General features: G+C 45.4%; 1 protein-coding gene across 1 annotated transcript in view; it reads left to right on the top strand.

Annotated features, from left to right (window-relative positions):
• Positions 1-27,077, top strand: part of LOC121919807 (protein FAM71C-like) — a 1,121,343-nt gene that overhangs the window by 1,091,872 nt on the left and 2,394 nt on the right. The gene's annotated exons all lie outside the window — the stretch shown is intronic.

Genomic DNA, 27,077 nt, shown 5'->3' with positions numbered 1-27,077 from the left:
TTTTTGAATTGTGGTGCCCAGAATTGGACACAATATTCCAGGTGGGGCCTGACCAAAGCAGAATATAGTGGCACTATTACTTCCCTGGATCTACTAGGACTCCTAGATCCTTTTCACACATAGTTTCATTCAGCCAGGTGTTCCTCATCCTATATCTGTGCATTTCATTTTTCTGCCCAAAGTGCAGTACCTGACATTTCTCTGTGTTGAATTTCATTTTGTTAGCTTTGGCCCAGCTTTCAAGTCTCTTCAGGTCATTTTGAATTTTGATCCTGTCCTCTGGAGTATTAGCTATTCCTCCTAATTTGGTGTCATCTGCGAATTTGATAAGTATGCCCCCAATTTTGTCCTCCAAGTCATTGATAAAGATGTTGAATAGCCCTAGCCCCAGGACAGAGCCCCACTGGACACCCCACTGGTCACTTTTCTCCAGGATGAGAAAGTCTGTGTAACTTGCAAGATCTAATGAAAGTTATGGAGTCCCTCTTCAAAGGAAAAGCACTTAAGCACAATTTTCAAAGTTGCGTGGTTATTATTTGTCATCAAGTCAACTTCAGTTTATGGAGGTCCCAAGAAGGAAAGGCCTCCAAGAACCTTGGTCAACAGCTGCCCACTCACTCAGGTTTTCCAAGGGTAACTTTGGATTGCGTCTACACTGCATAAATTGTACACTTGTCCCTCCAAATCTGCGGCTTTGACTTTTGCAGATTTCATTATTCACGGATTTGATTAATATGTTCTCTCTAGGAATCTCTAGGTCCTCCAGCGCAAATTCTGTGGTCAGTTTTAACCAAAAATCACAATGAAGGACCTAGAGATTACTAGAGAGAACCCTCCACTAGGCATCTATAGTTCATCCACCGCAATTCTATGGTCAATGTCTGGAAGATGTTGACCACAGAGTTGCACTGGAGGACCTAAAGATCCCTAGAGAGGCGTTCTCTTGGGTAAAAACACAACATCTTTGTTAGTTGTGGTTTTTCCATATTCATGAGGTCCTGTTCTCCTAACCCCAGTGAATGTGGAGGGTCACATGTAATGCAATTTGACACCACTTTAACTGCCATGGCTTCATGCTATGGAACCCTGGGATTTGCAGTTTCTTGTGGCAACTGACGTGCTGTTGTTGTTGTTGTTGTTGTTGTTGTTGTTGTGTGTCTTCAAGTTGTTGCTAACTTATGGCAACCCTTAAGTGATGATGGGTTTTTCTTGACAAGATATTTTCATAGCTTTGCCATTGCCTATTGAACCCTAGTCTCCAGAGTCATAGCTCAGCACTCAAACTGCTTTGCCATGGTGGCATGTTTTTATTTTAATAAACATTTTAGATAAATGACAGGTGCTAAAATATGTATTGAATTGCCTAAACTATACTATTAAACAGGGCGGTGGAGTTGGCATGGCAAATCTTCAACTCCGATTCTCTCTACTGTTTTATTGCTGCCTGACTCCGGCTCCTTCATAAATGGCAAATATGAAATTGTAGTGAAATGGTAGCAAAATGTCATCACTGCCATGGGACTCTTCAGTCTACTTAGATTAATGCAACGTGAAATCGGATTAAAATATCTGAACAAGAAAGCACCTAAAGCCCATGGAAGCAAAACAGACGAGGCATTTACTATTACAACAGATGCGACAGATGTTGGAAATGTTCAGTAGAACATTATAGCTGCTAGGATCACTGATGCTAAACATTGGGGAGAGGAGAAAATCCCTTGTATATTAGAACAGTATTTAAAGCTAGATGAATGTATGGGAAATGATAAGCTTGCACAGCTTCTCAAAATTAAACCCATTGAAACATTTGAGAAAGATTGGTTGGAAATAAAGACCTATCTGGATTCGGTTTAAAAAGTACTGAAACAATTCAGAGGTAGCACATATGTTTCTGTATATAAGTATAGAAAGGTTAAAAGGGAATAAAATAATAAATAAATAAATAAAACTTTTATTTATATCCCGCTTTTCTGTTACAAGACAATCAAAGCGGCTACAACATGTTAAAATCCACATTTACAAATTTATGTCCCAAATTCCTGCCTTAAAACAGGATTAAACAAATTACAATTAAAACATCTATTAAAAACACAATAAAATACAGCCAGGACAGAGCGGGGGCTGATCCATGATGCGGGGGGCAGTCATTCTGTTTCCGGGCACTTTATTCAGGAAAGGCCTGCCGGAAGAGATCCGTCTTGACAGGGTACTTGGAGGGCCGCCTCTCCCCATATAATCCGCCCCACACACTCAGGTCGACTGGGATGAAATTGTTGGAGGTCTCAACAACACGCTATGTGAGGACCTCACAGAGGGCATTTTCTATCTTAGCCCCTAGATCTTGGAATAGCCTCCCAGGCCCCATTCATACTGGGGTAAAAGACATGGAGGGAACTGGGATGATCCGGATGCCCCTCCCCCGAATCGCTCCGTTAGCAAGTGCCCACTACAAATTGAAATCTGTCTCCCATGCTATTTAACATTTACATGAAACCGCTGGGAGAGATCATCCGGAGAAATGGGGCGCAGGGGTTATCAGTACGCTGATGACACCCAAATCATTTTCTCTATGTCTCCGACTGATGCAGTGACTGGGGATGGCGTCTCTCCTCTCATGGCCTGTCTGGAGTCAGTAATGGGCTGGATGAGGGAAAACCGACTCAAGCTGAATCCAGAGAAAACGGAGGTACTAGTGATAGGTTCCCCTGGTCCAGGAATGACGGTGGTTCCACCTGTCCTGAACGGAGTCACGCTCCCCGTAAAGGACTCTGTGCGCAGTTTGGGGGTGCTTCTTGACTCGTCGCTTCACCTGACTGCTCAGGTGAATGCGACGGTCAAGAGCACCTGTTATCAGCTTCGGCTGATTCGCCAGCTGTGCCCATACCTGGCCCAGAGGGACCTTGAAACGGTAGTACATGCTCTGGTAACTTCGAGATTGGATTTCTGCAATGGACTCTACATGGGGCAACCCTTATACCAAACTCGGAAGCTTCAAATGGTACAGAACATGGCAGCCCGGCTGGTCACTGGTGCTTCCAGGACCAGCCATATAACACCTGTACTAAAAGACCTCCACTGGCTGCCCATTCGCTTCCGAGCTCAATATAAGGCGTTGGTTATCACCTATAAAGCCCTAAATGGCTTGGGCCCAGGATACCTGAAGGACCGCCTCTCCCCGTACAATCCGCCTCGCACCCTCAGAACATCTGGGCAGCAACTGCTGAAGGTGCCTGGGGCTAGGCTAGCTTCCACCTCGAGAAGGACCTTTTCCACAGCTGCCCCAGCCCTTTGGAACACGCTGCCCATGGAGCTCCGCTCATCTACCACCCTGGCCCAATTTAGGAAGGACCTCAAAACCTTCCTATTCAAACAGGCATTCCCCGATTAAATATCCTGTGGGCCTCCCTCCTCTTCCGTGGCCATGAGGTTGGGCAAGGGGCTTTTTATTGTTGTTTTTAAGATTGTTGTATTTGTTTTTAACCTTTGTACTTTGTTTGCACTTGTTGCATCTTGTAAGCCGCCCTGATCGTCCGGAAGGGCGGGATACAAATAAAAATTTTATTATTATTATTATTATTTTGACAGAAATCGAATGCATTCTGTAGATTGGCCGCTGCCAATCAAGCTATCGTCATGGTGACATTTGCAGGGCATCGGGGGAAGTGTCCTCCCTTTTGAAAGAGCCAGGCACAGGGGTTTCAGCAGCTGAAGCAGGGAGAGAGATGCCTCTCTCTCTCTCTCTCTCTCTCTCTTTTTTAATAAACCTGTGGGCTTTTGGGTCAGATCTGCCCCTGTCCCAGGCAAAGGATGGGATTGCCATGCATTTTTTTTAATGCTTTTAAAAGCAACATTAGCTTTCCCTTTGCTTCCCTTGCTGTACTGTATCTGCTCAAGAAGACAAATCATTCGCATATTTGCTCAAAAAAAATTGGTAAAAATGTAACATTGATTGTTTGCAACATTTGTAGCTTCTCCCTCTGCAGAAAGCAAGTGCAAGCCTGGCTCCATCTGCCTCTGGAATAGAAACCATGCGCATGTGTGCTTGGTTAAAAATGAAACATACATTAGATAAACCTGCCATGTGCGCTCAAAACAAATGGATAAAAATGAAATATACATTCTGGAATAGAAACCATGCGCAGTGGCTCAAAACAATGGATAAAAGAAATATACATTCTGGAATAGAAACCATGCGCAGGTGCACTCAAAACAAATGGATAAAAATGAAATATATACATTCTGGAATAGAACCAATGCGCAGGTGCGCTCAAACAAATGGATAAAAATGAAATATACATCTGGAATAGAAACCATGCGCAGGTGCACTCAAAACAAATGGATAAAATGAAATATACATTCGGAATAGAAACCATGCGCAGGTGCACTCAAAACAAATGGATAAAAATGAAATACATTCTGGAATAGAAACCATGCGCATGTTCGCGTCAAAAAAATTGTTAAAATTAACATACATTCTGGAATATAAACCATGCGCATGTTCGCTCAAAAAAATTGTTTGCATTTGAAAAGGGGGGGGGGTTTGCCTGACATGAGCTCCGTTCATCCTCCTGCAAGGGAAGGAATGCCTAGCGACCGGGGGCTTTGGGCAGGGGATGCAGGGAAAAGAGGCTCCCTAAAGAATGCCTTCCCTTGCTCCCTTCGCCCAGGGCTCTTTCTCCTCCCCCCCTCCCCTCCGTGAGGGGAGGAAATGCCTTGCCCTTTGCCCACCCTCTGACCTAATCCCTCCCTCAATTTGCCTCGATGTGATCGAGGCCAAAGTTCTCATTCCCAGGACCCGGGGTTTTAAAAAGAAACGGCATTTGCGCCGATTTCAAAAGACCCGCGCTAGGGCCATTTAACACGGAACGGGTGTGCAAGCCCCGATTCGCTTGTGTGAGATTCGGGGTGAGTAGAACTTCACGTGATTGAATCGGTTTCAAAACCGATTTTTTTTGTAATGTGAATGGGCCCTCAGTATGTGTGTGGTGTGTGTGTTATGATAATTCAGGGAACAAAAAGAGCCCAGTGTAAAAAAAAGTGTTTGGAAAGCGCGAGGAGAGTTTTTGTGCAACAACCTGGAAACAGATCTGGGGAACTGCAAGAGGATGGTTGCAGACCCACCTCTATTATCACAACTCATGTCACAGGCAGGATAACTCACCAGTAACCAAAATGTGCCACTTTCTATTAAAGCTTCCTTTTTGTAAGTTATGGGAGCATTTGATGGAGAAGCTTCAAGATATAATATTACATAGTGCAATATAAATTGCTTGAAATCACTATCTGGAGGAACCAGAGACGGATTCACCAAGAAGCAAACAATCATGGAGCTTTGAGGAGATGGGAAATAATAAATATTATTTGTATTTCTTATTATCCTCAAGGGAAGAGGGCGGCACAGAAATTCCCATTGCTAAATTTGGAGTGCAGCTCTCTCTTTCACCTTCCTTCACCTGAGACCAGTGAGCTGCCAAAGGGTTCTATCCTGAGCCCAGTTTGCTCTTCAACATCTTATCAGTGACTTGGATGAAAGAATAGAAGGTATGCTTATCAAATTGGTTGACTGACCAAGCTCAAAGAATGCTCAGCAATGGCTACTCTTCTTCATCCTGGAGAGAAGTGACCAGTGAGGTGTCCAGTGGGGTTTTGGTCCTGAAGCAATGCTATTCAACATCTTACAATGACTTGGATAGGCAGCTTATCAAGCCTGGAGATGGCACCAAATTAGGAGGGATAGCTAATATCCCAGAGGATAGGATCAAAATTTAAAGGACCTTAATAAATGAGAAAGCTGGGCCAAAGCTAACAAAATGAATGTCAACAGGGAAATGTAAGGTACTGCACTTAGGGCAGAAAAAGAAATGCACAGATATAGGATGGAGGACACCTGGCTGAATGAAACTACATGTGAAAGGGATTAGGAGACCTAGCAGTCAACAGTGATGCGCAGCTAAAAAGGCCAAAATAATGATGATGATGAATTATATTGTATTGTATCCTGCCTCTTCCGGAGGATTGAGGCAGGTGACAATAGAAATCAAATACAGTATATATAAACAAGTTATCAAATATTTGCTTAGTCCCCCAACCCTCGCCCCTCTCCTCAATTAAAATAAATAAAACTACAAATTAAAACAGAACAAAGTATAACACATTTTAAAATAGCACGGGAGTGGGTACTTTTTTTTGAGCAGTGGTAATCCTATTCTGAGGAGATCAGTCTGAGAAGGCTTGCCGGAAGAGATCCGTCCTAATTGCTTCCTTAAAAGCGTCAAGAGATGGAATATGGCAGATCTCTGGCAGGTCATTCCAAATTTGGGAGCAGCAGCTGAGAAGGTCCTCTGGAAGTCGCAACCAGCCTGGTTTTCTTTGGGTGCAAGAGATTCCTCCCAGAGAATCTCTGGGAAGGTTATATGGGAGGATACGTTCCCTCAAGTAAACTGGGCCCAGCCATGTAGGGTTTAAAGACAACAACCAACACCTTGTACTGTGCCCAGAAGCTATAGGCAGCCACTGTAGAAATTTTAAAATAGTGTTATCTGGTTGAATTTAGATGTTTCCTGCAATCAGTCTGACTACCACATTTTGCACAGTGAAACTTCCCAACCTGGCACAAGGTAGCCCCATGTAGAGCGCATGCAGAAATTGAGACAAGATGTTACTAGCACATGTATCACCATTTCTAGGTCCCTGGCTCCAGGTAGGGTCGCAACTGGCATATCAGACGAAAGCGATATGCATGCACTCCTGGCCATCGCATCTATTAGAGATGTCAGCTGAAGCGACGAGTCCAGGAGAACCCCCAAGCTGCAAACACACTCCTTTAGGGGAAGTGTGACCCCATCCAGAACAACGAATGTAATCTCCATAGACAGATAGGGTTACCTATGATGTGTACCTCCATTTTGTTCGGCTGTTAAGTCTATTTGCCCCTCATCCAGTCCATTACCGCCTTCAGACAGAGTCATTCAGAGGAGAGATGCCACCCTTAGTCACTAAAGCATCTGAGACATGGAGAAACAAATCTGGGGTGTCATCAGGGTACTGATACACCCGCGCCCCCATGTCTCCGGATGATCTCTCCCATGGTGGTTTCAGTAATGTTAAACAGTGTAGGAGACAGAATGGTGCCTGAGGGATGCCCAATTTTAATTCCCTTTTAGAGGAGTAGCTGTCTCCCCAGCATCACCATCGGAATCTGCCTGAAGGTGGGAGCGGAACCATTGGAGCGCAGTGCCCCCCAATGCCTACCCCTCCTCGAGTTCCAGAAGGATACCAGGCGGATGTATCAAAGGCCGCTGAGAGTCCCAAGAGCACCACAGGGCCAACTTCCCCCATCGATACCAGACGGAGATCATCGACTAAGGCGCCATGGCTGTCTCAACTTCGTATCCTGACCTGAAGACAGTTTGAAATGGATTAGATAATCGTTTCATCCCAAACTGCTTGGAGTTTGGTTTGGAACTGCCTCCTCGATCACCTTACCCAGAAAGGAAGAAGGGGACTGGCCTAGTTTTTATTTTTTATCCACGGGGAAGGCTCTCTTTAATAATAATATAATAATAATATGTATTATCTTTCCCGCTTCTCCCTTTGGAGCGGTTTGGCCAGTGCCTCCTTTGGCAAGTACTATAAAGAAAAAGTGCTAGTAGTCATTTGTGACATGACCAATTCATTTTGGCACCTGCGCCTGGCTTGACAATAACAGTACATGTGGAAGGGATTTAGGAGTCCAAGTAGACCACAAGTGGAACCTGAGCCAACACTGCCATGCGGCAGCTAGAAAGGCCAATGCGATTCTAGGCTGCATCAATCAGAGTCTAGTGCTGAAATGTCAAACGGAGCCGGACGTGACGAGTCGCTCGCGGCCGCCACTCACAGACCGTAACTCATAGACGCGGGAGTGGTGCTGCGCATGCGTAAAAGCGGAGGCGTCTCTTTCTGTATCCTCGCGCGCTCTAGTACGTCAGAGCGCGCGCGGCGTAGCTCCGTCGCCTAGCAACGCCGTCTCCCCCCGCACGGTCCTCGGGCCCAGTGAGGCCTAGCGGGGCTGGTGACGCGCCGCCGGGATGATGATGGAGGAGGAGGAGGAGGAGCCGCGGGGGCCGAGGAGAGCCTGGAGGAGACGGAGGCGGGGCGCGCGGCGGAGCCCCGGGAGCGGAAGGGTCCGGGGGCGCGGCGAGCGAGGGGCCGCCAGCGCCGCAGGAGAGGCCCCTCCGCAGCGCATCCGCGTCCCCAACATCAACTCCGACACCCCCAGGAGCGCATCCCGCCAGGCGCCTCCGCAATCGCAGCGCGCCTCGAGCCAAGCGCAGGCAAGCCCTCCGAGCCCCTCTCACAGGCGCCCCTTCGCCCGGGACTACCCTCCTCGTTATCCACCGCACAGAAGGATATTGAGCCCCTTCTCGAGGGACTACACTTCCCTTATCCACTGCCACAGGGCATTCCGAGCCCCTTCTCCAGGGACTAAACTTCCCATTATCCACCGCCACAGAGGCATTTCGAGCCCCTTCTCCAGGGACTACACTTCCCATTACCACCGCCACAGAGGGCATTTCGAGCCCCTTCTCCAGGGACTACACACTTCCCATTATCCACCGCCACAGAGGGCATTTCGAGCCCCTTCTCCAGGGACTACACTTCCTATCCACCGCCACAGAGGGCATATCAAGCCCCCTTCTCGGGGACTACACTTCCATTATCCACCGCCACAGAGGGCAATCAAGCCCCCTTCTCGTGGGACTACACTTCCCATTACCCCACCCAAGGGCATATCGAGCCCCTTCTCCCGGACTACAGATCCCATTATCTGCCAACTCAGCTCTTGAATGACTAGAGTCCCCATCATCCACAAGCAGAACTGCTGGGGGAACACATCTCCGTTATTCGCACAGCAGCCAGGGGACTATACTTCCCATACCACCCACGCAAAGCCTCTGGGGAAACTAGAGGCCCATTGCCTTCCAGCACAGCTGCCTGCTACTACACTCACATGATCCACTGGCACTGCTGCCAGGGACCACAGTCCCCATCATCCTTCTTACGCTGCTGGAGAAGCTAGAGCTCCCATCAGCCACCAGCCCTTGCCCAGGGGGACTGCACTTCCCATTATCCCTCAGAACAGGCTGCCTCCCTGAAGAGAGCAAATTCGTCAATGAACTGGACATGAAACACAGTACTTTGCCAAAAAGGCTTATTCCCGATTCCCTCACTTCCGCCTGGGCCTGACCGTTTTCGCGCGTCGCCATAAAGGCAATTGCGAAACGGTCCCTAGTGCCCCCCTGGATGACCTTCCATTGGGACCAGTGTAACCCTCCCATTTCCCCCTGCGAAAAAGCCCTCTTTCCTTTCTTTTAGGAGGCCTTGGGGAAGACGCTGAAGCGAAGAAGCTGGTGGGAAGAGCGCAGAGCAGAGCCGCAAGCAGACGGAGGAGAGCCGCAGGTGAGGGCCTTTGGGCAGCAGAGGGCACCCGGGCCGATCACGCTTGGGCTTGCTCTGCCATCTTGGGTCGTCTTTTGGCCATAACAGCCGGCCTTCCATAGCCACGGATTCAGTCATCCATGGTTTGGAAATTTTAACAGTATACACTCCTCCTCCATATTTGCAGTTTTTGAATAGGCAGATTTGATTATCATCGATTTGGTTATATGTTCCTCTCTAGGATTATCTAGGTCCTCCAGTGCAACTCTGTGGTCAACTTTAACTACAAGTTGCACTGAAAGACTAGAGATTCCTAGAGAGGACACTCTACTAGGCCTTTGTAGCTCCTCCAGTGCAGTTCTATGGCCAAGTCTGTCAGACGTTGACCATAGAGTTGCCTGGAGGACCTAGAGATTATCCTAGAGAGGTGCCTCTCAACTCAAAACATGGTGTTTTTTGTTTCTTGCGTTTTTTCCATATTCACGGGGGTCTTTGCCCTAACCCTAGCAAATATGGAGGGACAAGTGTGTATACATTCCAAAAAGCAAACCTTGATTTTGCCGTTTTAGTTAAGTGACACTGCCTGTGCCATTGTATTTAATGGACTTGAGCATCCATGGATTTTGGTATCCATGGAGGGGGGTCCTTGAACCGAACCCCAGCGGATACTAAGGGCCCCTGTATGGAGTGTCAATTTGAGTTTGTCCTCTTGAGGCTGTCACGCTGACTGAGAATGGCTATGTCTGGAAATTTAGCCCAGATCACATCCCTCCCGTTATCACTCCACCTGATGGAGCAGGTTTCTCAGTGGAAGCGATTTGGTGTGTTCCAGTTGATGGCGTTGGATGAAGTGGGCTGGATTCCATTTATTCTTAGGACCTTATCCACAACAGACGAATCCCAGGCAGAAACGAGGCTTAAAAAAGAAAAAATCCTGCAAATGCGGTATGTTTTTTCAGACAACATTTCTTTCCAAACAGCAAATAGCAAAATAAAGCAAATGGAAAGTTGGCAAAAATGACACCTTTTTACTTTCAAGAACTCCCAAAGAAAAAGGTGTCGTTTTTGTCGACTTTCCATTCCCTTTTTTCATTATTGCCTTTGGCACAAAATGCATCTGAAGAACATCCCACATTGAGCAGTTTTCTTCTTCGTTTAAAATCCTGTTTCTGCGCAGGATTCATCAGGTTGATAAGGTCCTTAGTGGTCGAAACTAGTCGAGGGATGCCATAAAGGATGCCAAACTGGATGATGCTTTCTGCTCATGTGAATCAGAACCTCACTTGTAGCTGGGACATCTTAGCAGGCCCGGTTGCTTTATTCTTGTTGAAGAAGTTTTATAGTTCATCTATTTATGACAGAGTCATTAAGAGGGGGCTGGCTGCCTCGGGAACTTAATTTTATTTGTGTACAGTTTGAGTACCCTTGTCCAAATGCTTGGAGCCAGAACGCTTTCAGAGTTTGGATTTTTTTGAGGGGGGGATTTTGGATATTTGTAATATACAAAGCGTGCCCGTGTCATACGTGGGCGCACCTTACGCGGTTGAGCATACGCGCTCAGCAGCAGGCCGCACGCAGGGCAGAAAGGCGCGGGCCCATTCAATTAATGGCGCGCGCGCCCTTGTGCCCGCGCGCCGCCATGCCGCCGTGCACGAGCCCCATTGTTTACAAGGGCTTGACAGAGGCGAATTCGCCTTACGCGAGGGGATCCTTGAACGGATCCCTGCGTAAGGCGAGGACACTGTACATCTTAGATGACTGAAGTCTAAACAAGGAATTCATTTATGTGTCTATATATGTGATACAGAACCAGTGTGGTGTGAGCAGAGACTAGGAACTCTGGAGATCAGGCCATAGAAACCCACTGGGTGACATTGGTTGAGTCATAACCCTCTCAGCCTGAGAAAACCCCTTGATAATTTGCGTTAGGTTGACATAAGTAGGAAACAACTTGAAGGTACAACAACAACATATACACATAGCCTGAAGGTAATTTATATAATATTTTAATAATTGTTATAGAAAAACAAAGTTTGTGTACAGTGAACCACAGAGCACAAGGTGTCACTGTCTCAGCACCCATAAAAATGTTTGGATTTTGGAACATGTGGATTTTCAGATTTTCAGATAAGGGATAGTCACCTGTACTGCTTCTCCGCGTATATTATGCTTGAAGTGGTTCACAACAAAAAATGACCCAAAAAAACCAGACACCAGTACCTTTAAAATTGGAAGTAAGCCACCCCAATTTAAAGTTATTGCGTGGTCCAGAAAATACAACATCTTTAAAAATGTGTGTCCTAAGCTAAAGCGATGGGCAATTTCAACACTTTTCTGGTCTGCCTCTGCCCATCAGAGATTGGCCAAGCTGTTGCTGGATGGCACAGAGCTAGTGACCAACAGCCAGGTGGCAGCTGATGCTCGGGAGGCACATCGGAGGTCAGAGGAGGAGAACTGACGCGGCAGAGGTGAGCACAAGGCCACACACATCCCTCAGATTTGTGCAGTTTGTACGCAGGAAGTGTGCAAATGAAAAGCCAAACCTAGCACACTACCATGGGCTTATTGATCACTTGATTAGATTTTCACTTGTAGCATGGAGTGAGAAATCCCCCCGCCTCCCAGTTTTAATGATACTTTCCACATCCCAGCCAAAAGGGCAGTTTTATCGTCTATATATTTGGGGTTTTTTTTTAAAAGAAAATGGTGTGTGTGTGTGTGTGTGGTGGTGTGTATTTATTTGTATTTATTTAAAAAACATCCCTGGAATAGCTCAGATTGTAATCTTAATAATTCCCCCATATCCTGGCATTTAGGCTGAGTTCTGTAACTCAGAACAGTACTGACTAAGCAGCTTGTTTCCCAAGTCCCTTTTACCTAGAGATTCTGCAGCATGAACATACGCTGGACATATGTAGCGTGTGATCCGTCTTTTTGTGTCAGTGCTTTGGTCCACAAAGTTTAATCAAAATGTGACAGAGTATTGAATACTAGTATACATTCTTCTTCTACAGATCATTCATGTATGGCTGTTTTCCAGAAAGCAAGTTCTCACAGGAGACCCACCTTCTGGGTTTTTAACTGCCCGGTAAAAATAGTGCTGCGGGAGGTGCTTGTTAGATGTGCATTTCCCTTTTGGCTGAAAAAGCACTGCTGTTCAAATGGGAAGCTGGAGAGTGGCAGATAGTACAAGGATGGAGTACAGGTTCATGGGCAGAGGGGAACTTTGTGACCCATTTTTGGATCTCCAAGAATCACATTTATATGTTTTAACCCCAGGGCGGTCATTGGACTGTCAGCTATGAGGATGGCTTTCAGAAATACAGACCATGTGGCACGCAGGAACTCATTTTAGAAAGATTGGAGGTATAAGCTTGCAATTTGCACCAAAGTAAAAGCCAGGGAGGGGGACCAGGGGAACAGCTAGGAAAGGATCCTTGATGAAATTGGTCTGCCATAGGAGGTGTGGAGGGAGTGGGGGCCATTTTTTGCTTCCCTGGACCACCACAGGCAGGCTGCGCCACTGTGCCTGACACAACCAGAAGTGATGTTGCAGCAGGGAACAGAATCTTAGATTTGGTAGGGACCAAGTACAACCCCCTGCCATGAAAGAATACACAACTAAAGTGCTCCTGAGAGATGCCCATCCAACCTCTGTGCAAAGACCCACTCCCCAAAGATGGAGCCCATCCCCCTCTGAGGCAGTCTATTCCACTGCAAGCAGCTCTTACATTCAAGAACTTCAAATAATAATAATAAAATAATAAAAATAAACTTTTATTTCTACCTCCCCCGCTTTTTGTAAAAACAATCAAAGCAGCTTACAATAGTTAAAAGAATACACCATATATACAAAATATTTCTATAATCTGGATCTGTTGGTTTGTATTCCAGTTTCTGGAGCAGCAGAAAACAGGTTTGTTCCATCTTACATGTAAATCCCTTCAATATATTTAAAGATGGCGTTCATATCACCTCTTAACCTTCTTTTCTCCAGGCTAAACATCCCCAGCTCCCTAAGTCGTTCCTCATAGGGCATGGTTTCCAGACCATTCACCATTTTTGTCGCCCTCCTTTGGACACGCTCCAGTTTCTCAATGTCCTTTCTGAATTGTGGTGCCCAGAACTGGACACAATATTCTAGGTGGGGCCTGACCAGAGCATTATACAGTGGCACTATTACTTCTCTTGATCTAGACACTATACTTCTAGTTAAGAGGTAACATGATAGCCCTGTTTAGGTATTTGAAGGAGTGTCACATTGAGGATGGAGCAAGCTTGTTTCTGCTGCTCCAGAGAACAGGACCGGAACAATGGATGCAAGCTCCAGGAAAAGAAATTCCACCTAAACCTGACTATCACAAGACTCCCTCTAAACTTCGGCACAAGCAGCTTTGAAAGATCCTCTTGGCCCTAAAGGCACCAGATCCATTCCAATCTTGGAAGCTAATTAGGGTCACCCCAAGTTAGTGCTTGGATCGGAGACCACCAACAAATGCTCTGGGTTCTGGAATCATAGAATAATAGAATCATAGAATCATAGAGTTGGAAGAGACCGCAAGGGCCATCCAGTCCAACCCCATTCTGCCATGCAGGAAATCCAGATCCAGGAAGGAGCTGGCAAAACCACCACTGAGGATTCCTTGCCTAGGGAAATCCTAAGAAATTCATACACTGATGGGTGACATGAAGGCACATGCATACACATAACTAAACATGCCTAAGGTACCAGATCCTGTCTGATCTTGGAAGCTAAGCAGTGTCAGCCATGGTTAGTCCTTGGATGGGAGACCACCAATGAATATCAGGTACTGTTAAGAGGAGATATGATAGCCCTGTTTAAGTATTTGAAGGGATGTCACATTGAGGATAGAGCAAACTTGTTTTCTGCTACTCCAGAGAATAGGGCCCAGAGCAGTGGATGCAAGCTCCAGGAAAAGAGATTCCACCTAAACCTTAGAAGGAATATTGTGATAGTAAGAGCTGTCCAACAATGGACAACACTGTCTTTGAGGATGGTGGAGTCTCCTTCTTTGGAGCCTGTTTTTAAAGAGAGGCTGGATGGCCATCTGTCCCAGGGAGGGCTTTGACAGGGTCTTCCTGCATGGCAGAAAGGGGGTCAGAATGGCTGGCCCTTTGGGGTCTGTTCCAGCTCTAGGATTTTATGATTCTGTGAAACACTTCAGAGTCCTATGCAGGCACGGAGCAATATAATAACAAAAACCATACTGATATTGCAAAATTGTGCAATAATACGGAGGGAGCTTGGAAAGGCCTGATAAGTGTTTACACTAATTTCCGCCTGTCTTGGACAGCAGATGTATTTAAAATATTTTCAGCCTGGCTGTGAGTCAGACTTTTAAGGAGTCTAACAGAGAATCATAATAAGCGCAGTGAAAGCCATCCATAAAAAATGAAAATAAATACTAAGATATTGCAGCAAGCGGAATAAAACTGCAGTAAAAATAAATGGCAGTAAGTGGAGCAGAGATAAAACGGTGATATAAAACCCGTTGTCCGAGAAAAGACCCAGGAGAAAAGTAAAGTCGGGACTTGGCAGCTAGAAAACCCACACCTCAAGGCAGCTGGTTATATATTTGTTTCCAGATCTGTTCATCAGCTCCGCTTCATACTCTTCAGAGTTATTGCAGTTTATTGTTTAAATTGGGTGGTATTCCATTTTTAATAGGAAATCTTTATAAAGAGAGATGCTCGGACCCTTGGTTTTGCTATCGGCCACCCATGGGTGCCTCTTTTCTCTCTTTTCACTCATGCAATGTACATTTTGTAAATATATGGGTTTTTAAAAAATCTGTTGTAAGCTGCTTTGAGTTCAGAACTGGGAAAACGCCAGAATATAAATATAAATATGTATATCAATGCTTTGAGTTCCAAACTGGGGAAATGGCAGAATTCAAATTCTATATAAATTCAGAACATAAATTTACAAGCTGAGTCTCCATTATCCGAAATGCTTGGGACCAGAAGTGTTTTAGATTTTAGATTTTTTGGGAATATTTGCATAATGTGATATAGAATCATACAATCATAGAGTTGGAAGAGACCGCAAAGGCCATCCAGTCCAACCCCATTCTGCCATGCAGGAAATCCAAACCAAAGCATCCCCAACAGATGGCCATCCAGCCTCTGCTTAAAGACCTCCAAAGAAAGAGACTCCACTACACTCCGAGGAAGGAGTGTGTTCCATTGTCAAACAGCCCTCACTGTCAGGAAGTTCCTCCTAATGTTGAGCTGGAATCTCTTTCCCTGGAGCTTCCATCCATTGCTCCAGTTCTGTTCTCTGGAGCAGCAGAAAACAAGCTTGCTCCCTCCTCAATATGACATCCTTTCAAATATTTAAACAGGGCTATCATATCACCTCTTAACCTTCTCTTCTCCAGGCTAAACATCCCCAGCTCCCTGAGTCGTTCCTCATAGGGCAAAGTTTCCAGACCGTTCACCATTTTAGTCGCTGACTCGCCCTCCTTTGGACACGCTCCAGTTTCTCAATGTCCTTTTTGAATTGTGGTGCCCAGAATTGGACACAATATTCCAGGTGGGGCCTGACCAGAGCAGAATACAATGACACAATTACTTCTCTTGATCTAGACACTATACTTTTATTGAGGCAGCCTAAAATTGCATTGGCCTTTTTAGCTGCCGCATCACACTGTTGACTCATGTTCAACTTATTGTCTACTTGGACTCCTAGATCCCTTTCACATGTACTTTCATTCAGCCATGTGTCCCCCATCCTATATCTGTGCATTTCATTTTTCCGCCCTAAGTGCAGTACCTTACATTTCTCCGTGTTGAATTTCATTTTGTTAGCTTTGGCCCAGCTTTCTAGTCTATTCAGGTCATTTTGAACATTGATCCTGTCCTCTGGAGTATTAGCTATTTCTCCTAATTTGGTGTCATCTGCAAATTTGATAAGTACACTGGTACCCCGGGATACGAATGCGCCGCGTTACGAAATTTCCGGGTTACGAAAAAATCCATTAAAAATAATTGTTCCGGGTTACGAAGGTTATTTCGGGTTACGAAATTTTTTTTGGTGCTTTTCGGCGCTTTTTCGCACCAAATCGCGGCTTTCGCTATTAGCGCCTATGGGGCTTCGGCTTGCGAATGCTTTTCGGGTTACGAATGGCACCGCGGAACGAATTAAATTCGTAACCCGGGGGAGCCCTGTATTCCCCAAATTTTGTCCTCCAAGTCATTGATAAAGATGTTGAATAGCATTGGCCCCAGGACAGAGCCCTGTGGGACCCCACTGCTCTCCAGGATGAAAAAGAGCCATTGTTGAGCCCCCTTTGCGTTTGGCCGGTCAACCAGTTACAAATCCATGTAACAGTTACCTTGTCTAGTCCACATTTTACAAGCTTCTTTGCAAGAATGTCATGGGAAACCTTGTCAAAGGCCTTACTGAAATCAAGATCAGATTTGTCTGGCATGACTTGTTTCTCTGAAACCCATGTTGACTTTTTGTGATGATGGCATTGCCTTCTAGATGTTCACAGACTCTCTGTTTAATGATCTGCTCCAGAATCTTTCCTAGTACTGATGTCAGACTAACTGGACGATAATTGTTGGGATCCTCTTTTTTCCCCTTTTTGAAGATGGGGACAACGTTTGCCCTTCTCCAGTCGGCTGGGATTTCTCCTGTTTTCCAGGAGTTTTCTAATATGCTTGCCAATGGCTCCGATATGACATTTGCCAGTTCCTTTAGTACCCTTGGATGTAGTTCATCTGGTCCTGGAGACTTAAATTCATTTAGATTAAAGGAAATAGAACCTAAATCTAAACATGACATTCATGTATGTTTTGGTATCTGCTGGGATTTGGTTCCAGGACATTTAACTCCCATGGCTCGGTGCTATGGATGTCTAGGATTTGGAGTTTGGTGAGATATTTAGCCTTCTCTCTCAGAGAGCTCTGGTGCCACAACAAACTACAAATCCCAGGATTCTGTCGCATGGAGCCAAAGCAGTTAAAGTGCTGTCGAACTGCTTTATTCTTGCAGTCCAGGTGCAGCCTAAACCAGCAGTGTTGCAAATCGGAATGAAATCCACTTGCCGTTCAGTTCTTCAACTCAGTAGCTGCTGAGAGAGAGAGCCGGGAAAAAGAAAGAAATGCAGCTTTTGCCTGATCTCTTAATGGGCTATCATTACCTTCCCCATTTAAGAGAACTTTCTCTTGTCCAATTTAATCTCTCCACCAAATGAATCCTTCCAAGGCTCCGGAGATTAACGGTCCAGCAGCTCAGGAGCATCTTATCTTCTTTTTTATCCAAAGGATCAGAGGCCCTTGAAGTGGCTGCCATAATGCCTTAATTTAGAGGAAACTAAGGTTGATCTGGTATCTTTGGGTTCATGAAGTCATGTAGCGTTTGGGTAATGTCAGGTTGGAAAGAAAACTCCTAAATTATCCGGTTCCCTGGTTGGGTTTTCAGTGAACAATGAGTTCCCACTCCATAAAGCTCTCAAAACCATTTCAGGGGCCTCATTAAAAACATCTGCTCTGCACTGAAATCTAGGAAGCAGTCTCTTATCTTGAGAAACAGACCCTTGAGGGGCTCAGTGTAGCTCAATATGGCCAACCCTGACGAGCACGAAGAGCTCTTGATACCAGACCTTGAACCTGGGGCATCCTACATAGGGATGTGGGGAACTGCCTTCCATTGAGTCAGTTTGTCTCCCTTGTAGAGCCAACGCTGATCGGCAGCCGTGGCTCTCTCCAGGATTCAGAAGAGGAGCCTTTACCCAGCCCTGCCCAGAGATCTCTGCTCTTCCATCCTGGGGGTCTCCCATCCCAGTAACAAACCAGGCCCAACCCTGCTTAGCTTCCAAAATTAGAAGAGACTATGCAACAGGGTCATGATTCTTCATTAATTAAGGAAGCAACAAGTAATTTCAGCAATTTCCTTCTCACTTCAGGAAAATTTAGAAAAGCCTTATGCCAAGAGATCTTGTAGCACCTTTCAGACTAACCAAACCAGAAAGAAGTTGCAGCATGGAGCAATCTGGTGCCCAGGAAGGACTTTTATCATCAGACTGTATGAATAGTAAAATTGAAGGCTTTCATGGTCGGCATCCATAGCTTTTTCTGGGTTTAGGGCTATGTGGTCTGCTAGAAGAGTTATATTGTCCTGAGGTTTCGCCAGCATCTTGGCGGCAGCCACAGATGCTGGCGAAACATCAGGAATAAACTCTTCTAGAACATGGCCACATACCTGAAAAACCCACACAGAAACTATGTATGAATAGTCATAGAATGCAAAACTGTGGGATGGTGCGGAGGTGGCCAAGTTCAGTTTTAACAACCAGTCATTGGGGGACAAAGGCAGGACAGATATGTTGGCCTGAGTTCAGAGAGTGGAGACACCATAGGAATAGTTAAGGGATTTTTGGACGTGGCATGTACAGCTGGGAGCCAGCAAGGAGATATGGGGGGGGGGGGAAAAAAGGGGGGGGGTGATGTAGTTTTTGAAGCCTATTTGCAATTTGGGTCGTTTTCTCCCCCAAATCCCGCATGCGACTGTAGAATACTGCATTAGGTAACTTTAATATACAGAGCTTATTAGCAGGGACAAACACTAAGAAACACTGTTATTTATTTGGATAGATGCATAACAGGACACTGGCAAGAAGGGCCCATAGACACGGGCGGATGATGCGCATCAGTACTTCCTAGATAAGGTCCCTGGTGCACAAAAGGACCAGTGTGCATCCGTCACTTTGCTAGTTTCCCGCTTAGTAATGTAACAACAACATCCAAAGCATGGTGCTTTAACAGTACAGAATAAACATGTTAGTAACTATTCTATATTCTAAAGTACTAAAATACAAAGGAACTAAAACACAGGGACAATGCAGAGTACAGACAATCAAATATACAAAGATATAAACCAGGGGTAGGCAATGCCGGGTGCGCGGAGCCTGGGACCCGGAAGTCTGCCGATGCCCCGGCCGGGGAAGTTGAGCCAGGGTGCAAGTCATGTGCAGCCGCGCCATGGAAATGCAAATAATGCCAGCAATTCACTCAAAAAATCTAGATAAACCATTACGCTGGTGGAATGACCTAGGTTGTGCTGGGGACCTAGAGATCCTCTCAGGCATACTATATAGTCTATACAGTGGACCCTCCAGATCGCTGGGTTGGGGGCACAGCACCCCCATGAAAATGGAAAAATCCCAAATAAAAAACAGTATTTTTTAAAATCTGCGAGAATACCTCTCTAGGAATCTCTAGGTCCTCCAGGGCAATTCTCTGGTCAAGATCTGCCAGACGTGACCATGAAATTGCACTGAAGGACCACAAATGGCTAGAGAAGTGTTCCTTCTGGTGGAATCTCTAGGTCCTCCACATGACTATAAATGTTAATCATAATAACAATAATAATGACTTTTGGGAGAAGTTAACAATAGCATCACAATGGAGGACCTGAGGGTTCTAGAAAGAACATATTAATCAAATCCACAAAAGTCAGATCCCAGAACTGTGGAGCGATCAACTTTTGCAAGAAGCATATCAGAGAATTGCACTGGAGGATTCCAAAAATGCATAGAGAGAACGGTTTTTTTCAGACATGGGTAAGTAAAAACTGTGGGTATCGGTCCTGAGATACTGGGGTATTGTACTAAACAAACATGTCTCTTGAATTTTTGGGGGTGGGATGTTTTCTAATATCTTTCCATCCCTATTCGGCAAGTCTTTCTTAAGGAACCCTCATCGGTTCGTGTTGAGTCGGTTGTGTTTCTTGTTCTGACTCTAGGGCTCCCGGGAAAGAGGACCTTCTGGACCACGTGGGCCGCCAAGGGGACCAAGGGCGCATCGCCCACGGGGCATGCCAGGGCCTCGTGCATCACAGGTAAGTTTGGCTGAGAAAGATGTGTGGATCTCAATATGAACCTCGCTTCCAGGGAATTTGTACAATATTTGTACTTGTCACAAATCAGCATAAAGCCCAATGGATTCTGTTGAACCTTCATACTCAACCTTGCCTTTCAAGAGGTCAAGGGGGCTGCTACTTTCATCTTCTTTCTGGAATTAGTTAGCACTATTCAGGACCAGGGAAGTTACTTCGGGGATAAATTCCCAGAATTCAGGAAGATAGTCCAAAAAAGTAACTTCCCCAGGTTCTGATCTTTAATACACTCTCAAACATGTCCTCCCTCCTCCTCCTCATCCTTTCTCCGCAGATGAGGGATATTCTGGCTGGGGGCATTCTGAGAGCTGAAGTCTAGCAAGTTACTTTTACATTTCTGGTCTTTGGTAACCTATGAAACATGCCTCTCTCTTTCTTTACTTTCTGCCCCTAAAAAAATCAGTGGTGTAAGCAGCAGCCCAGCAGCCTGTCTTGGGAACTGCAGTGAAAGCACGCACTTCTTCTCCGGCACCGTGCGCCACCATGAGCATAAGCCCCTTACTTCAATGGGGCTCAAGCATACATGTTTTTTTGTTTACGCAGGGGGGGGGGCGTCCCGAAACAGATCCCCCACGTAAAACAAGGGCACACTGTGTGTGTGTGTGTGTGTGTGTGTGTGTGTAATAAATTGATAGAAATTTGATTCTTGGTTTTGCAACTACTTGTCTCATGATTTAATATATTTATTTATTTATTTTTAATTTATTGTATCCCGCTCTTTTCCCAGGACTGGGGCTCGGAGCGGCTTCACGCATTAAAAACAGTACAATAAAACATAAAATGGGTTGCAAAATCAGTGAATCGAATTTTCTATCAATTCTAATTTTTGAAAAACCATGCACCTATAGGTCACCCCAGAAGCACAAAGGCAGCACGGGGGGTGGGGGCTGGATCTACCAAAAACGAGGAGGGTATGGTAAAACACCCCTCGGCCATTAGTCCCCTCCAGAAGGATGCAATTCAGATCCGTCATTCCCACTTGTTGAACACGCTCCAGAATTAATCTTTTCAAAGGAACAGCTAGGAAACTAGTGTCGGAAAAACTGGGTTTTTCTTTGCGTTTTGCCTCGCTTCATCATGACACCAATCAATCAACGTAGGATCAGAACTGGTTTCAAATGGGAACGACGGTCATATAACCCGATCAGCAATTTGCTTCAAATCCTAGTGGGAATGTGGCCCTTCTGTAACACTCCAAAACCATGAGCAGACCTGCTAGGTTGCGTAATACCAAGGGCATGGCTTCTTTTGCTCTTGCATGATGATTTTTTAAAAAACCTCTTTGCCTGATTAAAAAACTAGAGATGGTCCAAAAGTGTCTCGGGGGGCATTCTCCTTTTCATTCTTTTTCCTTCTCCTCATGCTTTGGCTGCAACAAGCAATTTGATAAGTGACCGGTCCAAGATTCAAGTCATACGGAATTTGATTTCGGTCCACCAGCCAACTAATTCCCTTTAAACCACAAAGCCAATAAACACACATGTTTCCTGGGTTTGTGTGTGTGTGTATTTGCGGTGGCAGGCATCCATGAACCACTTCAGTGGGATCTCTGGCTGGTTGCTGGTGTTCAGGGGGTCGATGGATTGATCTCATCAAATCCAAGAAACGCTTGCAAACCTGATCAGGCAGTCCAACCAAGACATCCAACTCCCGAAGGAGAAAGCTGCATAAATAAAGAAGCTTTGTTATTTTAAGGTTAATAGAGGGTGCATCTTATATAGGAAGATGCACTTTGATGCAGTACTCCAGCCTGTGAAATCCTGGGATTTGTAGCTTTACAAGGTCTTAGCTCTCTGCGAAGGCTGGCTGGTGCCTCAGCAAACTACAGAATCCCAGGATTCTGTAGGAAGGAGCCATAGCAGCTAAAACAGTGTCAAACTGCATTATTTCTATTATTGTTTTTGTAGGTTTGTAGTTTGATGAGGCACCAACACTTTTTGGCAGAGATGGATAAACTTTGTAAGACACAAATCCTAGGAATCCATAGGATGGGCTACAGCCCTTAAAGTGGTGGCAGACTACATTAGTTCTACACGATAGATGCACACTGGACTTAGGACCAGCAGTTACAGTTAAACCCACATATCCACGGGGATATGTTACCACGACTTACAATGGCGAGCAAAAATCTTGGATAATGACGAACCCTATATTTCTGTCGCCGGAAGTTGACCATAGAGTATTGCTGGAGGATCTCCAGATGACTGTAGAGGAGTCTCTTTAGGTATCTGAGGTCCCTAGCGCAACTCTATGTCAACCGCTGCCAAAGGTTGATCATGGAGAGGACCTCCAGATGCCTATAGATGGGTCACTCTAGGCATCAGGAGATCCTCTAGCACAACTCTCGCGGTCAACACTCCAGAGGTTCACACAGTCTTGCTGGAAGACTTCCAGATGGCCTATAGAGTGGTCTCTTAGGCATCTGAAGGTCCTCTAGCGCAACCTGTGGTCACCCTTCTGCCAGGGACTGAACAAATAGATGTTTTGGAGGACCTCCATGCCAAGAGAGCCCTTTTCCCCAGATACAACAGCAAATGAAACCTTACCTGACCCATAGATATAGGACTTGACCTATAATCAGTGCCCTCTCGCTAGTGGGAGAAACGAACAGATCACCGTCACAGATCTATCTTTGGCCTTCCAGTACAAAAACACCTGATGTTTTTTTTGGACATTGGATTTGGGCCTTTGGCACTTATTCTTTTCTTTCTCTTTTTTTACACCATTTATTGTGTGGTCAAGACCATCAATAACTGAGACATCTATCGTAAAAACCATAACATTATACAATACAAAACAAACAGAGAAACAAGCATTTAAAAAACCAATAAAAGAGTATAATAAAAGAGGAAAAGAAAGGGGGAAACCCTCCAATGTACTCTATGTGGTCTGAACAATATTTTTTAATGATCTTCAACAGAGAAAGAAGCTTTGCAACAATTCCTGTTGCGTGTTTTTAACATCCAATTAGAAGAGCGCCGGGAATTGCTGAAGACAGTATTTCTAGGCAGCATCTGCACTGCAGAAATAAGGCAGTTTCACGCTCATTCACTGCCATCATGATTGGAATCCTGGGATTTGTAGTTTTGTGAGCTATTTTAGCCTTCGTCTGTCGGAGAGCTCTGGGCACAACCAAACTACAAAGCCTGAGGACCCAGGCAATGAGCAGGGCAGTTAAAGCAGTGTCAAACTGCATTATTTCTGTAGTCCAGATGCAATCTACCTACCTACCTACTGTTGAGTGATTGTAACTGGCTGAAAGATCAATCCCAAAGCAACTCACAATTTTCCTTAAGCCGCCCCAGACCTACCGGAAGAGATCAACGGCTGATGCGCTATCTGAATGTAAACCCGCTTAAAAACTTGTCCAGATTATTTTTAAACTGTGAATTTTAAATATTGAGGTTTAGATGTGGATTGGTTTTATCAGTGTACATTTGTTTGTTCTTTTAAACTGATGGCTGTTTGAATAATTTTTTCCACTGATGTTTGTCCTTTTATGTTGTTGTCCCCCGCCTCGATGCATGGGGCAAGTGGGTACAATTACATAATGAAATGATAATGAAATAATAATATTGTTTATATCATTCATTTCCATAACTATTACAAACAAAAGCGCAGAAAACATGGAGTCCGGTATTTTTTTTGTAAGGATTCTTTGAAGTGATCTCCAGCACAAGGATAGCTCCTTCAAAGTTCACACTAAAACCCGAGCAGATAACTGCTTGCCCTACCATGGACATCCAGGAGCTAAAGGGCAAAGACTAGCTTGGCATTGGGAAAAGTTTCAAAAGGGGTGGTGTTTTGAGGTATCTGTGCCTTCCCTTTCCTAAGCCTGGGAAAAGGGCGACCATCTGGTTCGGCTCATTCCCAGCTGTAAGCCCCGAGCCCAGCATAATATTTCCGATAGGCCCCCAACGGAGCCATTAGGACCTGCAACAGCTGAAAGTTTCATCGGAGGTGTGGTGTGTGGTGTGTGATAGGTTTGCATTCATGCCCTGGTTCCTCCCATATCTTTATATAGAGCACCTCCCTGGAATGCAATTTCTAACTGGTAAAAAAAATAATCGCTTGGAAGGTTAAAAACCCAAGAGGGCAAAGAGTACTGAGGACATGAGAGGCAGCGTTGCAGGGGCTGATGAAAAATGTGGATGCTGTTGAGGTACAGGGATTTGAAGCGGGAGACACAGTTCTCTGGATTGGGACGCTGCCCGGAGGAAGAAAATACACTAGGAGTCTGCTGCGTACCTTCTAACATTCCCCCAGATGAAAGCCAGGACGCAGGTGGCCAAGGGACTCAGAGTTTATTCAGGATGGCAAAAGTTATGAATGAGAGGAACACAAAAGAAGGAGAGTTGCAGCAGTTTGCGTAGGATTTGGTGGTTTCCAAACCCTTCACCTTTTGGTGCCCTCCTCGGATGTGCTCCAGCTTCTCCGTATCCCTCATGAGTGTGATGTCCACAACTTGACCCAGTAGTGCAGGGAGGGCCTGACCAAAGCAAAAACAGTGGTACTATACATCCTGTTGAGCTAAAGTCTACACTCCTATCGTGCAGCCTAGGATTGATTGGCTTTTTTGGTTGCATCGGAAGGAACATAAAGAAGCAAACCAGTGGAGAAATGAAAATGTACCGTGAAAATTCCCAGATTTGAACAGGGCATCTGGGACTGAAGTCTCCATCCAATGTGCCCATTGCCTCCGCTCGGCTGGGAAAAGCCCAGCGCGGCCAAGATGGGAACATTCCCTTGTTAGCCTTAAAGTTGATCCTGGCCTCTTGGCATACCCGTCTGCTGTGGCCTTGACTGTGCCAGCAGTCTGGAGGGCTCTTTCATTTCCAGAAATTTTAATCTCTCTCTCCATCCCCCGGAGGGCAGATTAGCGGAGAGCAGACAGAGAAGCACTTCTTTCCAACATGCCCAGCGAAGGCCAACAACCACAAATACGAGGATGCGTCTTGTTCAAAGCGTTTTGGTTTTCACATCGCTTCAAATTCCATGCAGAAAAGAGCGCCGTATGATCCAACTAACACTCGAGACAGGATGTGAGATATCCACTAATTCCCAGTTTTTCCTGCAAGAAACTGAAGTAAGATAATGAATCCCCTTCCCCATTTCTCACACACAATGTCATGGCCGCACAGATAATTTAAATCATGTTCTCTAAAATCAACTCAGCTTCGACTTGGAAGACGCCTGAAGTAGGAGACTTTCAAGGACTCTCTTTCTCAGCAGCTCGGCTCAGGTCTTGCAGACTCAGGGCTAGGATGGAAGAATATCATTATTATTCATTCTTTGTTGAAAAACAGTTTCCCAACGTCAGAAAATCCCCATTCGAGGAATAAAATAGCCCGGAGAATCTTGAATAAGTTTTCCTCCAGGTATTAAACATCCGAAGTAGAGAATTATACTGCAAATAAAAACATATGGTTTTTTCATGGTAGCTATTATTGTTGTTGTGTGTGTTTTTTACAGAATAAAGTTCCGGTGCAAACACCCCATCCTTTTCTTTCCTGGGCAGAAAAGTTTTTCTTTGGCAGGAAACATTTTGCTGTCCAGAAAACAAGATTTTTTGTTCAACTGCTTTGCAACATTGGGGGAGTTTGAACGGGGGAATTACTGTGGGAGAATTCATTCCCTTATCTCTTTGGCATGTGCGTTGGCTGGAGACTCTTGCATGGCAGGGTTGGAGAATGGCCCTTAGGGACCGTCCCAGCTTTAAGATTCTGTGATCTGAAAACAGTCCAGCAGCTGGAGGAGGAAGCTTTAGCAGTTTTTCAAGGAGACAAAGTAAGGTGTCTGGAGACAAATGCGGTTACTTAAATACTCCCCCATCCTGAAGATTTAATGCAGGAAGTTGGGTTTGGTTTCTAAGCAGGAACTGTGTCTGGTTCTGGAGAAACTGGCAACATAAATCAAGACGGGGCTAGTGTTTTGGGGGGGAAAACTTGACTTCTGAGAAGAAACAGCTGTGCTGTCAATGTCTTGCAGCATACATCAGCTCTGGATTTCAGCAGTCCAAACTTTCAAGGAGCCGCCCAAGGATCTGAACCGGTAGTTTTTTTGTGGGTTTTTCAGTCTAGTGACTATGTTTAGAAGAGTTTATTCCTGACATTTCGCCTGGTCTGGGGGCTGGCAGGTTCAGAACTGAACCTTTGTGGACAGGCTTTAGCACCTTGAGAGAGAGAAAGAGCTCCTTTACAGTTAGGAAAACTCAGTATACATTAACTGTGGGTTCCACTGTCCCAAGAGTGAGATCACTTCCCAGCGAGGGTCCAGATAGCAGAGGAGACTGAGCAAGGAGAGCACCCCAAATTGTATTCAAGGGGGAAATTTATTTAGCTCAGTAGGAGCAGCTATGTGCCAGGGCAACCTAGCCGGGACTTTTAGCTTGTGTTATCATCTCCCGAATCCAAGAACCCAGGGGCAGTTTCCAAATTAGTTTAGTTTATTATAAAAGGGGAATCAACACACATCAAACAGTCTTCTTTCTCTCCTTCTCTCTCTCCCACACACATCTCAAGAACTAAGTTATAAAAGTGTGTAGGAGGAAAGGCTGGAAGTAGAAAGAGACTCGGTAGCTTGCTGTGTGGCACAGACGCAGTACTGAGGGGCCAGCTTGAATCGGACAGAATTCGGTCAGATTGCAAGCAGACCAATGGAAATGGACCAACTTGACTCAGGCAGCTGGACTTGATGTTCCAGAAATCCCAGAAACAATGGAAGCCCCACC

The sequence above is a fragment of the Sceloporus undulatus genome, chromosome 1 (genome assembly GCF_019175285.1).
Source record: "Sceloporus undulatus isolate JIND9_A2432 ecotype Alabama chromosome 1, SceUnd_v1.1, whole genome shotgun sequence".
NCBI classification, from domain to species: domain Eukaryota; kingdom Metazoa; phylum Chordata; class Lepidosauria; order Squamata; family Phrynosomatidae; genus Sceloporus; species Sceloporus undulatus.
This window is presented reverse-complemented; position numbering and strand designations above follow the sequence as displayed.